The sequence below is a fragment of the Phalangium opilio genome, unplaced genomic scaffold (genome assembly GCF_054372755.1).
Source record: "Phalangium opilio isolate 3A_F unplaced genomic scaffold, DU_Popi_V2 ptg000390l_1, whole genome shotgun sequence".
In the NCBI taxonomy this organism is placed as follows: domain Eukaryota; kingdom Metazoa; phylum Arthropoda; class Arachnida; order Opiliones; family Phalangiidae; genus Phalangium; species Phalangium opilio.
This window is the reverse complement of record NW_028324234.1, coordinates 7,390,200-7,404,807: the sequence shown is the minus strand read 5'-3', so window position 1 is coordinate 7,404,807 and position 14,608 is coordinate 7,390,200. Positions and strand designations below refer to the sequence as shown.

Genomic DNA, 14,608 nt, shown 5'->3' with positions numbered 1-14,608 from the left:
GGGTATGCTTGAAGCACCAACCTATTGGCTAACAGCCGAACGCGCTAACCATTGAGCCACGGAAGCCCAAAAATTAAATGGTCGTCAGGTATTGTGGAAAAACCTTGACTTTTTACGTAACATCTGAGACGTCACAACACCGCTCCCGGATGGGCTTGGACCACCAACCTTTCGGTTAACAGCCGAACGCGCTAACCATTGCGCCAAGGAAGCCCAAAAAATAAATGGTCGTCAGGTATTGTGGAAAAACTTTGGCTTTCTACGTTACATTTGAGATCCCACAACACCACTCCCGGGTGGGCTCGAACCACCAACCTATTGGCTAACAGCCGAACGCGCTAAGCATTGATCCACGGAAGCTCAGAAATTAAATGGTTGTTACGTATTGTGGAAAAGTTTTGACATTTTACGCTACATCTGAGACCCCACAAAACCTCTCCCGGGTGGGCTCGAACCACCAACCTTTCGATTAACAGCTGAACGCGCTAATTATTGCGCCACGGAAGCCCAAAAATTAAATGTTCGTCAGGTATTGTGGAAAAACTCTGACATTTTACGTTACATCTGAGACCTCACAAAACGCTCCCGGATGGGCTCGAAAAACCAAAATTTCGGTTAAAAGCCGAAAGCGCTAGACATTGAGCCACGGAAGCTCTGAAATTAAATGGTCGTCCGGTATTGTGGAAAAACTTTGACATTTTACGTAACATCTGAGACCTCATAGCACCGCTCCCGGGTGTGCTCGAACCACCAACCTTTCTGTTAACAGCCAAACGCGCTAACCATTGCGCCAAGGAAGCCCAAATATTAAATATTCGTCAGGTATTGTGGAAAAACTCTGACATTTTACGTCACATCTGAGAACTCACAACACCGCTCCCGGGAGGGCTCAAACCACCAGTCTTTTGAATAGCAGCTGAACGCGCTAACCATTGCGCCACGGAAGCCTAAATATTAAATGGTCGTCATGTATTGTGGAAAAACTCTGACTTTTTACGTTACATCTGAGACCTCACAAAACGCTCCCGGATGGGCTCGAAAAACCAAAATTTCGGTTAAAAGCCGAAAGCGCTAGCCATTGAGCCACGGAAGCTCTGAAATTAAATGGTCGTCCGGTATTGTGGAAAAACTTTGACATTTTACGTAACATCTGAGACCTCATAGCACCGCTCCCGGGTGTGCTCGAACCACCAACCTTTCTGTTAACAGCCAAACGCGCTAACCATTGCGCCAAGGAAGCCCAAATATTAAATATTCGTCAGGTATTGTGGAAAAACTCTGACATTTTACGTCACATCTGAGAACTCACAACACCGCTCCCGGGTGGGCCCGAACCACCAACCTATTGGTTAACAGCCGAACACGCTAAACATTGAGCCACGGAAGCTCAGAAATTAAATCGTTGTCACGTATTGTGGAAAAACCTTGACTTTTTACGTCACATCTGAGACCTCACAACACCGCTCCCGGATGGGCTCGTACTACCAAACTATTGGTTAACAGCCGAACGCGCTAACCATTGAGCCACGGAAGCTCAGAAATTAAATGGTCGTAAGGTATTGTGGAAAAACTTTGGCTTTCTACGTTACATTTGAGATCCCACAACACCGCTCCCGGGTGGGCTCGAACCACCAACCTATTGGCTAACAGCCGAACGCGCTAAACATTGATCCACGGAAGCTCAGAAATTAAATCGTTGTCACTTTTTGTGGAAAAGTTTTGACTTTTTACGCTACATCTGAGACCCCACAACACCTCTCCCGGGTGGGCTCGAACCACCAAACTTTCGATTAACAGCTGAACGCGCTAACCATTGCGCCACGGAAGCTCAAAAATTAAATGGTCGTCAGGTATTGTGGAAAAACCTTGACTTTTTACGTCACATCTGAGACCTCACAACACCGCTCCCGAAAGGGCTCAAACCACCAGTCTTTTGAATAACAGCTGAACGCGCTAACCATTGCGCCCCGGAAGCCCAAAAATTAAATGGTCGTCAGGTATTGTGGAAAAACTTTGGCTTTCTACGTTACATTTGAGATCCCACAACACCGCTCCCGGGTGGGCTCGAACCACCAACCTATTGGCTAACAGCCGAACGCGCTAACCATTGAGCCACGAAAGCTCAGAAATTAAATGGTTGTCACGTATTGTGGAAAAGTTTTGACTTTTTACGCTACATCTGAGACCCCACAACACCTCTCTCGGGTGGGCTCGAACCACCAACCTTTCGATTAACAGCTGAACGCGCTAATTATTGCGCCACGGAAGCCCAAAAATTAAATGGTCGTCAGGTATTCTGGAAAAACTTTGGCTTTCTACGTTACATTCGTGATCCCACAACACCGCTCCCGGGTGGGCTTGAACCACCAACCTTTCGGTTACCAGCCGAACGCGCTAACCATTGCGCCACGGAAGCCCAAAAATTAAATGGTCGTCAGGTATTGTGGAAAAACTTTGGCTTTCTACGTTACATGTGAGATCCCACAACACCGCTCCCGGGTGGCCTTGAACCACCAACCTATTGGTTAACAGCCGAACGCGCTAACCATTGAGCCAAGGAAGCCCAAAAATTAAATGGTCGTCAGGTATTGTGGAAAAACCTTGACTTTTTACGTAACATCTGAGACGTCACAACACCGCTCCCGGATGGGCTTGAACCACCAACCTTTCGGTTAACAGCCGAACGCGCTAACCATTGCGCCACGGAAGCCCAAAAATTAAATGGTCGTCAGGTATTGTGGAAAAACTTTGGCTTTCTACGTTACATTCGAGATCCCACAACACCGCTCCCGGGTATGCTTGAAGCACCAACCTATTGGCTAACAGCCGAACGCGCTAACCATTGAGCCACGGAAGCCCAAAAATTAAATGCTCGTCAGGTATTGTGTAAAAACCTTGACTTTTTGCGTCACATCTGAGACCTCACAACACCGCTCCCGGATGGGCTCGAACAACCAACCTATTGGTTAACAGCCGAACGCGCTAACCATTGCGCCACGGAAGCCCAAAAGTTAAATGCTCGTTAGGTATTGTGTAAAAACCTTGACTTTTTACGTCACATCTGAGACCTCACAACACCGCTCCCGGATGGGCTCGAACAACCAACCTATTGGTTAACAGGCGAACGCGCTAACCATTGCGCCACGGAAGCCGAAAAATTAAATGTTCGTCAGGTATTGTGGAAAAACTCTGACATTTTACGTTACATCTGAGACCTCACAACACCGCTCCCGGATGGGCTCGAACCACCAACCTATTGGTTAACAGCCGAACGCGCTAACCATTGAGCCACGGAAGCTCAGAGATTAAATGGTTGTCAGGTATTGTGGATAAGTTATGACTTATTACGTTACATCTGAGACCCTACAACACCTCTCACGGTTAGGCTCGAACCACCAACCTTTCGGTTAACAGCCGAACGCGCTAACCATTGCGCTAAGGAAGCCCAAAAAATAAATGGTCGTCAGGTATTGTGGAAAAACTTTGTCTTTCTACGTTACATTTGAGATCCCACAACACCGCTCCCGGGTGGGCTCGAACCACCACCCTATTGGTTAAAAGCTGAACGCGCTAACCATTCAGCCACGGAAGCTTAGAAATTAAATGGTTGTCACGTATTGTGGAAAAGTTTTGACTTTTTACGCTACATCTGAGACCCCACAACACCTCTCCCGGTTGGGCTCGAACCACCAACCTTTCGGTTAACAGCCGAACGCGCTAACCATTGCGCCATGGAAGCCCAAAAATTAAATGCTCGTCAGGTATTGTGTAAAAACCTTGACTTTTTGCGTCACATCTGAGACCTCACAACACCGCTCCCGGATGGGCTCGAACCACCAACCTATTGGTTAACAGCCGAACGCGCTAACCATTGCGCCACGGAAGCCCAAAAGTTCAATATTCGTCAGGTATTGTGGAAAAACTCTGACATTTTATGTTACATCTGAGACGTCACAACACCGCTCCCGGAAGGGCTCAAACCACCAGTCTTTTGAATAGCAGCTGAACGCGCTAACCATTGCGCCACGGAAGCCCAAAAATTAAATGGTCGTCCCGTATTGTGGAAAAACCTGGACTTTTTACGTAACATCTGAGACCTCATAGCACCGCTCCCGGGTGTGCTCGAACCACCAACCTTTCTGTTAACAGCCGAACTCGCTAACGATTGCGCCACGGAAGCCCCAAAATTAAATGGTCGTCCGGTATTGTGGAAAAACCTGGACCTTTTACGTCACATCTGAGACGTCACAACACCGCTCCCGGATGGGCTCGAACCACCAACCTATTGGTTAACAGCCGAACGCGCTAACCATTGAGCCACGGAAGCTCAGAAATTAAATGGTTTTCACGTATTGCGGAAAAGTTTTGACTTTTTACGCTACATCTGAGACCCCACAACACCTCTCTCGGGTGGGCTCGAACCTTCAACCTTTCGATTAACAGCTGAACGCGCTAATCATTGCGCCACGGAAGCCCAAAAATTAAATGGTCGTCAGGTATTGTGGAAAAACATTGGCTTTCTACGTTACGTTTGAGATCCCACAACACCGCGCCCGGGTGGGCTCGAACCACCAACCTATTGGCTAACAGCCGAACGCCCTAACCTTTGCGCCACGGCAGCCCAAAAATTAAATGATCGTCAGGTATTGTGGAAAAACTTTGGCTTTCTACGTTACATTTGAGATCCCACAACGCCGCTCCCGGGTGGGCTCGAACCACTAACCTATTGGTTAACAGCCGAACGCGCTAACCATTGAGCCACGGAGGCTCAGAAATTAAATGGTTGTCACGTATTGTGGAAACGTTTTGACTTTTAACGCTACATCTGAGACCCCACAACACCTCTCCCGGATGGGCACGAACCACCAACCTTTAGGTTAAGAGCCGAACGCGCTAACCATTGAGCCACGGAAGCCCAAAAATTAAATGCTCGTCAGGTATTGTGTAAAAACCTTGACTTTTTGCGTCACATCGGAGACCTCACAACACCGCTCCCGGATGGGCTCGAACAACCAACCTATTGGTTAACAGCCGAACGCGCTAACCATTGCGCCACGGAAGCCCAAAAGTTAAATGCTCGTTAGGTATTGTGTAAAAACCTTGACTTTTTACGTCACATCTGAGACCTCACAACACCGCTCCCGGATGGGCTCGAACAACCAACCTATTGGTTAACAGGCGAACGCGCTAACCATTGCGCCACGGAAGCCCAAAAATTAAATGTTCGTCAGGTATTGTGGAAAAACTCTGACATTTTACGTTACATCTGAGACCTCACAACACCGCTCCCGGATGGGCTCGAACATTAACCTTTCGGTTAACAGCTGAACGCGCTGACCATTGCGCCACGGAAGCCCAAAAATTAAATGGTCGTCAGGTATTGTGGAAAAATTTTGGCTTTCAACGTTACATTTGAGATCCCAAAACACCGCTCCCGGGTGGGCTCGAACCACCAACCTATTTGTTAACAGCCGAATTCGCTAACCATTGAGCCACGGAAGCTCAGAATTTAAATGGTCGTCAAATGTTGTGGAAAAAACCTTGACTTTTTACTTCACATCTGATACGTCACAACACCGCTCCCGGATGGGCTGGAACCACACACCTATTGGTTAACAGCCGAACGCGCTAACCTTTGAGCCACGGAAGCTCAGAAATTAAATGGTTGTCAGGTATTGTAGATAAGTTAAGACTTTTTACGTTACATCTGAGACCCTACAACACCTCTCCCGGGTGGGCTCGAACCTTCAACCTTTCGATTAACAGCTGAACGCGCTAATCATTGCACCACGGAAGCCCAAAAATTAAATGTTCGTCAGGTATTGTGGAAAAACTCTGACATTTTACGTTACATCTGAGACCTCACAACACCGCTCCCGGATGGGCTCGAACCACCAACCTATTGGTTAACAGCCGAACCCGCTAACCATTCGCCACGGACGCCCAAAATTTAAATGGTCGTCAGGTGTTGTGGAAAAAACCTTGACTTTTTACATCACATCTGAGACGTCACAACACCGCTCCCGGATGGGCTCGAACCACACACCTATTAGTTAACAGCCGAACGCGCTAACCTTTGAGCCACGGAAGCTCACAAATTAAATGGTTGTCAGGTATTGTAGATAAGTTATGACTTTTTACGTTACATCTGAGACCCTACAACACCTCTTCCGGTTGGGCACGAACCACCAACCTTTCGGTTAACAGCCGAACGCACTAACAATTGCGCCAAGGAAGCCCAAAAATTTAATGGTCGTCAGGTATTGTGGCAAAACTTCGGCTTTCTACGTTACATTTGAGATCCCACACCACCGCTCCCGGGTGGGCTCGAACCACCAACCTATTGGTTAACAGCCGAACGCGCTAACCATTGAGCCACGGAATCTCAGAAATTAAATGGTTGTCAAGTATTGTGGAAAAACTCTGACATTTTACGTTACATCTGAGACGCCACAACACCGCTCCCGGATGGGCACGAACCACCAACCTTTAGGTTAAGAGCCGAACGCGCTAACCATTGAGCCACGGAAGCCCAAAAATTAAATGCTCGTCAGGTATTGTGTAAAAACCTTGACTTTTTGCGTCACATCTGAGACCTCACAACACCGCTCCCGGATGGGCTCGAACAACCAACCTATTGGTTAACAGCCGAACGCGCTAACCATTGCGCCACGGAAGCCCAAAAGTTAAATGCTCGTTAGGTATTGTGTAAAAACCTTGACTTTTTACGTCACATCTGAGACCTCACAACACCGCTCCCGGATGGGCTCGAACAACCAACCTATTGGTTAACAGGCGAACGCGCTAACCATTGCACCACGGAAGCCCAAAAATTAAATGTTCGTCAGGTATTGTGGAAAAACTCTGACATTTTACGTTACATCTGAGACCTCACAACACCGCTCCCGGATGGGCTCGAACCACCAACCTATTGGTTAACAGCCGAACGCGCTAACCATTGAGCCACGGAAGCTCAGAGATTAAATGGTTGTCAGGTATTGTGGATAAGTTATGACTTATTACGTTACATCTGAGACCCTACAACACCTCTCACGGTTAGGCTCGAACCACCAACCTTTCGGTTAACAGCCGAACGCGCTAACCATTGCGCTAAGGAAGCCCAAAAAATAAATGGTCGTCAGGTATTGTGGAAAAACTTTGTCTTTCTACGTTACATTTGAGATCCCACAACACCGCTCCCGGGTGGGCTCGAACCACCACCCTATTGGTTAAAAGCTGAACGCGCTAACCATTCAGCCACGGAAGCTCAGAAATTAAATGGTTGTCACGTATTGTGGAAAAGTTTTGACTTTTTACGCTACATCTGAGACCCCACAACACCTCTCCCGGTTGGGCTCGAACCACCAACCTTTCGGTTAACAGCCGAACGCGCTAACCATTGCGCCATGGAAGCCCAAAAATTAAATGCTCGTCAGGTATTGTGTAAAAACCTTGACTTTTTGCGTCACATCTGAGACCTCACAACACCGCTCCCGGATGGGCTCGAACAATCAACCTATTGGTTAACAGCCGAACGCGCTAACCATTGCGCCACGGAAGCCCAAAAATTAAATGCTCGTCAGGTATTGTGTAAAAACCTTGACTTTTTACGTCACTTCTGAGACCTCACAACACCGCTCCCGGATGGGCTCGAACCACCAACCTATTGGTTAACAGCCGAACGCGCTAACCATTGCGCCACGGAAGCCCAAAAGTTCAATATTCGTCAGGTATTGTGGAAAAACTCTGACATTTTATGTTACATCTGAGACGTCACAACACCGCTCCCGGAAGGGCTCAAACCACCAGTCTTTTGAATAGCAGCTGAACGCGCTAACCATTGCGCAACGGAAGCCCAAAAATTAAATGGTCGTCCGGTATTGTGGAAAAACCTGGACTTTTTACGTAACATCTGAGACCTCATAGCACCGCTCCCGGGTGTGCTCGAACCACCAACCTTTCTGTTAACAGCCGAACGCGCTAACGATTGCGCCACGGAAGCCCCAAAATTAAATGGTCGTCCGGTATTGTGGAAAAACCTGGACCTTTTACGTCACATCTGAGACGTCACAACACCGCTCCCGGATGGGCTCGAACCACCAACCTGTTGGTTAACAGCCGAACGCGCTAACCATTGAGCCACGGAAGCTCAGAAATTAAATGGTTTTCACGTATTGCGGAAAAGTTTTGACTTTTTACGCTACATCTGAGACCCCACAACACCTCTCTCGGGTGGCCTCGAACCTTCAACCTATTGGTTAACAGGCGAACGCGCTAACCATTGCACCACGGAAGCCCAAAAATTAAATGTTCGTCAGGTATTGTGGAAAAACTCTGACATTTTACGTTACATCTGAGACCTCACAACACCGCTCCCGGATGGGCTCGAACCACCAACCTATTGGTTAACAGCCGAACGCGCTAACCATTGAGCCACGGAAGCTCAGAGATTAAATGGTTGTCAGGTATTGTGGATAAGTTATGACTTATTACGTTACATCTGAGACCCTACAACACCTCTCACGGTTAGGCTCGAACCACCAACCTTTCGGTTAACAGCCGAACGCGCTAACCATTGCGCTAAGGAAGCCCAAAAAATAAATGGTCGTCAGGTATTGTGGAAAAACTTTGTCTTTCTACGTTACATTTGAGATCCCACAACACCGCTCCCGGGTGGGCTCGAACCACCACCCTATTGGTTAAAAGCTGAACGCGCTAACCATTCAGCCACGGAAGCTCAGAAATTAAATGGTTGTCACGTATTGTGGAAAAGTTTTGACTTTTTACGCTACATCTGAGACCCCACAACACCTCTCCCGGTTGGGCTCGAACCACCAACCTTTTGGTTAACAGCCGAACGCGCTAACCATTGCGCCATGGAAGCCCAAAAATTAAATGCTCGTCAGGTATTGTGTAAAAACCTTGACTTTTTGCGTCACATCTGAGACCTCACAACACCGCTCCCGGATGGGCTCGAACAATCAACCTATTGGTTAACAGCCGAACGCGCTAACCATTGCGCCACGGAAGCCCAAAAATTAAATGCTCGTCAGGTATTGTGTAAAAACCTTGACTTTTTACGTCACTTCTGAGACCTCACAACACCGCTCCCGGATGGGCTCGAACCACCAACCTATTGGTTAACAGCCGAACGCGCTAACCATTGCGCCACGGAAGCCCAAAAGTTCAATATTCGTCAGGTATTGTGGAAAAACTCTGACATTTTATGTTACATCTGAGACGTCACAACACCGCTCCCGGAAGGGCTCAAACCACCAGTCTTTTGAATAGCAGCTGAACGCGCTAACCATTGCGCCACGGAAGCCCAAAAATTAAATGGTCGTCCGGTATTGTGGAAAAACCTGGACTTTTTACGTAACATCTGAGACCTCATAGCACCGCTCCCGGGTGTGCTCGAACCACCAACCTTTCTGTTAACAGCCGAACGCGCTAACGATTGCGCCACGGAAGCCCCAAAATTAAATGGTCGTCCGGTATTGTGGAAAAACCTGGACCTTTTACGTCACATCTGAGACGTCACAACACCGCTCCCGGATGGGCTCGAACCACCAACCTTTCGGTTAACAGCCGAACGCGCTAACCATTGCGCTAAGGAAGCCCAAAAAATAAATGGTCGTCAGGTATTGTGGAAAAACTTTGTCTTTCTACGTTACATTTGAGATCCCACAACACCGCTCCCGGGTGGGCTCGAACCACCACCCTATTGGTTAAAAGCTGAACGCGCTAACCATTCAGCCACGGAAGCTCAGAAATTAAATGGTTGTCACGTATTGTGGAAAAGTTTTGACTTTTTACGCTACATCTGAGACCCCACAACACCTCTCTCGGGTGGGCTCGAACCTTCAACCTTTCGATTAACAGCTGAACGCGCTAATCATTGCGCCACGGAAGCCCAAAAATTAAATGGTCGTCAGGTATTGTGGAAAAACATTGGCTTTCTACGTTACGTTTGAGATCCCACAACACCGCGCCCGGGTGGGCTCGAACCACCAACCTATTGGCTAACAGCCGAACGCCCTAACCTTTGCGCCACGGAAGCCCAAAAATTAAATGATCGTCAGGTATTGTGGAAAAACTTTGGCTTTCTACGTTACATTTGAGATCCCACAACGCCGCTCCCGGGTGGGCTCGAACCACTAACCTATTGGTTAACAGCCGAACGCGCTAACCATTGAGCCACGGAGGCTCAGAAATTAAATGGTTGTCACGTATTGTGGAAACGTTTTGACTTTTAACGCTACATCTGAGACCCCAAAAAACCTCTCCCGGGTGGGCTCGAACCACCAACCTTTCGGTTAACAGCTGAACGCGCTAACCATTGCGCCATGGAAGCCCAAAAATTAAATGTTCGTCAGGTATTGTGGAAAAACCTTGACTTTCTACGTTACATTTCAGATCCCACAACACCGCTCCCGGGTGGGCTCGAACCACCAACCTATTGGTTAACAGCCGAACGCGCTAACCATTGAGCCACGGAAGCTCAGAAATTAAATGGTTGTCAGGTATTGTGGAAAACCTTGACTTTTTACGTCACATCTGAGACCTCACAACACCGCTCCCGGATGGGCTCGAACCACCAACCTATTGGTTAACAGTCGAACGTGCTAACCATTGCGCCACGGAAGCCCAAAAATTAAATGGTCGTCATGTATTGTGGAAAAATTTTGGCTTTCTACGTTACATTTGAGATCACACAACACCGCTCCCGGGTAAGCTCGAACCACCAACCTATTGGTTAACAGCCGAACGCGCTAACCATTGCGCCAAGGAAGCCCAAAATTTAAATGCTCGTCAGGTATTGTGTAAAAACCTTGACTTTTTACGTCACATCTGAGACCTCACAACACCGCTCCCGGATGGGCTCGAACCACCAACCTATTGGTTAACAGCCGAACACGCTAACCATTGAGCCACGGAAGCTCAGAAATTAAATGATTGTCACGTATTGTGGATAAGTTTTGACTTTTTACGCTACATATGAGACCCCACAACACCTCTCCCGGGTGGGCTCGAACCATCAACCTTTCGATTAACAGCTGAACGCGCTAATCATTGCGCCACGGAAGCCCAAAAATTAAATGTTCGTCAGGTATTGTGAAAAACTCTGACATTTTACGTTACATCTGAGACCTCACAACGCCGCATCCCGGATGGGCTCGAACCACAAACCTATTGGTTAACAGCCGAACGCGCTAATCATTTAGCCACGGAAGCCCAGAAATTAAATGGTTGTCACGTATTGTGGAAAAGTTTTGACTTTTTACGCTACATCTGAGACCCCACAACACCTCTCCCGGGTGGGCTCGTACCACCAACCTCTCGATTAACAGCTGAACGCGCTAACCATTGCGCCACGGAAGCCCAAAAATTCAATGTTCGACAGGTATTGTGGAAAAACTCTGACATTTTATGTTACATTTGAGACGTCACAACACCGCTCCCGGGAGAGCTCAAACCACCAGTCTTTTGAATAGCAGCTGAACGCGCTAACCATTGCGCCACGGAAGCCCAAAAATTAAATGGTCGTCCGGTATTGTGGAAAAACCTGGACTTTTTACGTAACATCTGAGACCTCATAGCACCGCTCCCGGGTGTGCTCGAACCACCAACCTTTCTGTTAACAGCCGAACGCGCTAACGATTGCGCCACGGAAGCCCCAAAATTAAATGGTCGTCCGGTATTGTGGAAAAACCTGGACCTTTTACGTCACATCTGAGACGTCAAAACACCGCTCCCGGATGGGCTCGAACCACCAACCTGTTGGTTAACAGCCGAACGCGCTAACCATTGAGCCACGGAAGCTCAGAAATTAAATGGTTGTCAGGTATTGTGGAAAACCTTGACTTTTTACGTCACATCTGAGACCTCACAACACCGCTCCCGGATGGGCTCGAACCACCAACCTATTGGTTAACAGTCGAACGTGCTAACCATTGCGCCACGGAAGCCCAAAAATTAAATGGTCGTCATGTATTGTGGAAAAATTTTGGCTTTCTACGTTACATTTGAGATCACACAACACTGCTCCCGGGTAAGCTCGAACCACCAACCTATTGGTTAACAGCCGAACGCGCTAACCATTGCGCCAAGGAAGCCCAAAATTTAAATGCTCGTCAGGTATTGTGTAAAAACCTTGACTTTTTACGTCACATCTGAGACCTCACAACACCGCTCCCGGATGGGCTCGAACCACCAACCTATTGGTTAACAGCCGAACACGCTAACCATTGAGCCACGGAAGCTCAGAAATTAAATGATTGTCACGTATTGTGGATAAGTTTTGACTTTTTACGCTACATATGAGACCCCACAACACCTCTCCCGGGTGGGCTCGAACCATCAACCTTTCGATTAACAGCTGAACGCGCTAATCATTGCGCCACGGAAGCCCAAAAATTAAATGTTCGTCAGGTATTGTGAAAAACTCTGACATTTTACGTTACATCTGAGACCTCACAACACCGCATCCCGGATGGGCTCGAACCACAAACCTATTGGTTAACAGCCGAACGCGCTAATCATTTAGCCACGGAAGCCCAGAAATTAAATGGTTGTCACGTATTGTGGAAAAGTTTTGACTTTTTACGCTACATCTGAGACCCCACAACACCTCTCCCGGGTGGGCTCGTACCACCAACCTCTCGATTAACAGCTGAGCGCGCTAACCATTGCGCCACTGAAGCCCAAAAATTCAATGTTCGACAGGTATTGTGGAAAAACTCTGACATTTTATGTTACATTTGAGACGTCACAACACCGCTCCCGGGAGTGCTCAAACCACCAGTCTTTTGAATAGCAGCTGAACGCGCTAACCATTGCGCCACGGAAGCCCAAAAATTAAATGGTCGTCCGGTATTGTGGAAAAACCTGGACTTTTTACGTAACATCTGAGACCTCATAGCACCGCTCCCGGGTGTGCTCGAACCACCAACCTTTCTGTTAACAGCCGAACGCGCTAACGATTGCGCCACGGAAGCCCCAAAATTAAATGGTCGTCCGGTATTGTGGAAAAACCTGGACCTTTTACGTCACATCTGAGACGTCACAACACCGCTCCCGGATGGGCTCGAACCACCAACCTGTTGGTTAACAGCCGAACGCGCTAACCATTGAGCCACGGAAGCTCAAAAATTAAATGGTTTTCACGTATTGCGGAAAAGTTTTGACTTTTTACGCTACATCTGAGACCCCACAACACCTCTCTCGGGTGGGCTCGAACCTTCAACCTTTCGATTAACAGCTGAACGCGCTAATCATTGCGCCACGGAAGCCCAAAAATTAAATGGTCGTCAGGTATTGTGGAAAAACATTGGCTTTCTACGTTACGTTTGAGATCCCACAACACCGCGCCCGGGTGGGCTCGAACCACCAACCTATTGGCTAACAGCCGAACGCCCTAACCTTTGCGCCACGGAAGCCCAAAAATTAAATGATCGTCAGGTATTGTGGAAAAACTTTGGCTTTCTACGTTACATTTGAGATCCCACAACGCCGCTCCCGGGTGGGCTCGAACCACTAACCTATTGGTTAACAGCCGAACGCGCTAACCATTGAGCCACGGAGGCTCAGAAATTAAATGGTTGTCACGTATTGTGGAAACGTTTTGACTTTTAACGCTACATCTGAGACCCCAAAAAACCTCTCCCGGGTGGACTCGAACCACCAACCTTTCTGTTAACAGCCGAACGCGCTAACGATTGCGCCACGGAAGCCCCAAAATTAAATGGTCGTCCGGTATTGTGGAAAAACCTGGACCTTTTACGTCACATCTGAGACGTCACAACACCGCTCCCGGATGGGCTCGAACCACCAACCTGTTGGTTAACAGCCGAACGCGCTAACCATTGAGCCACGGAAGCTCAAAAATTAAATGGTTTTCACGTATTGCGGAAAAGTTTTGACTTTTTACGCTACATCTGAGACCCCACAACACCTCTCTCGGGTGGGCTCGAACCTTCAACCTTTCGATTAACAGCTGAACGCGCTAATCATTGCGCCACGGAAGCCCAAAAATTAAATGGTCGTCAGGTATTGTGGAAAAACATTGGCTTTCTACGTTACGTTTGAGATCCCACAACACCGCGCCCGGGTGGGCTCGAACCACCAACCTATTGGCTAACAGCCGAACGCCCTAACCTTTGCGCCACGGAAGCCCAAAAATTAAATGATCGTCAGGTATTGTGGAAAAACTTTGGCTTTCTACGTTACATTTGAGATCCCACAACGCCGCTCCCGGGTGGGCTCGAACCACTAACCTATTGGTTAACAGCCGAACGCGCTAACCATTGAGCCACGGAGGCTCAGAAATTAAATGGTTGTCACGTATTGTGGAAACGTTTTGACTTTTAACGCTACATCTGAGACCCCAAAAAACCTCTCCCGGGTGGACTCGAACCACCAACCTTTCGGTTAACAGCTGAACGCGCTAACCATTGCGCCATGGAAGCCCAAAAATTAAATGTTCGTCAGGTATTGTGGAAAAACCTTGACTTTTTACGTCACATCTGAGACCTCACAACACCGCTCCCGGATGGGCTCGAACCACCAACCTATTGATTAACAGCCGAAAGCGCTAACCATTGAGCCA

The 14,608-nt window shown here is 48.0% G+C and overlaps 1 non-coding gene across 1 annotated transcript; it reads right to left on the bottom strand.

Moving 5' to 3' along the window:
- Nucleotides 1-2,343: 2,343 nt before the first annotated feature.
- Nucleotides 2,344-2,416, bottom strand: TRNAT-GGU (transfer RNA threonine (anticodon GGU)). The gene has a single exon. It is a non-coding gene; the product is annotated as a tRNA-Thr (tRNA).
- Between the last annotated feature and the right edge of the window lie 12,192 nt (nucleotides 2,417-14,608).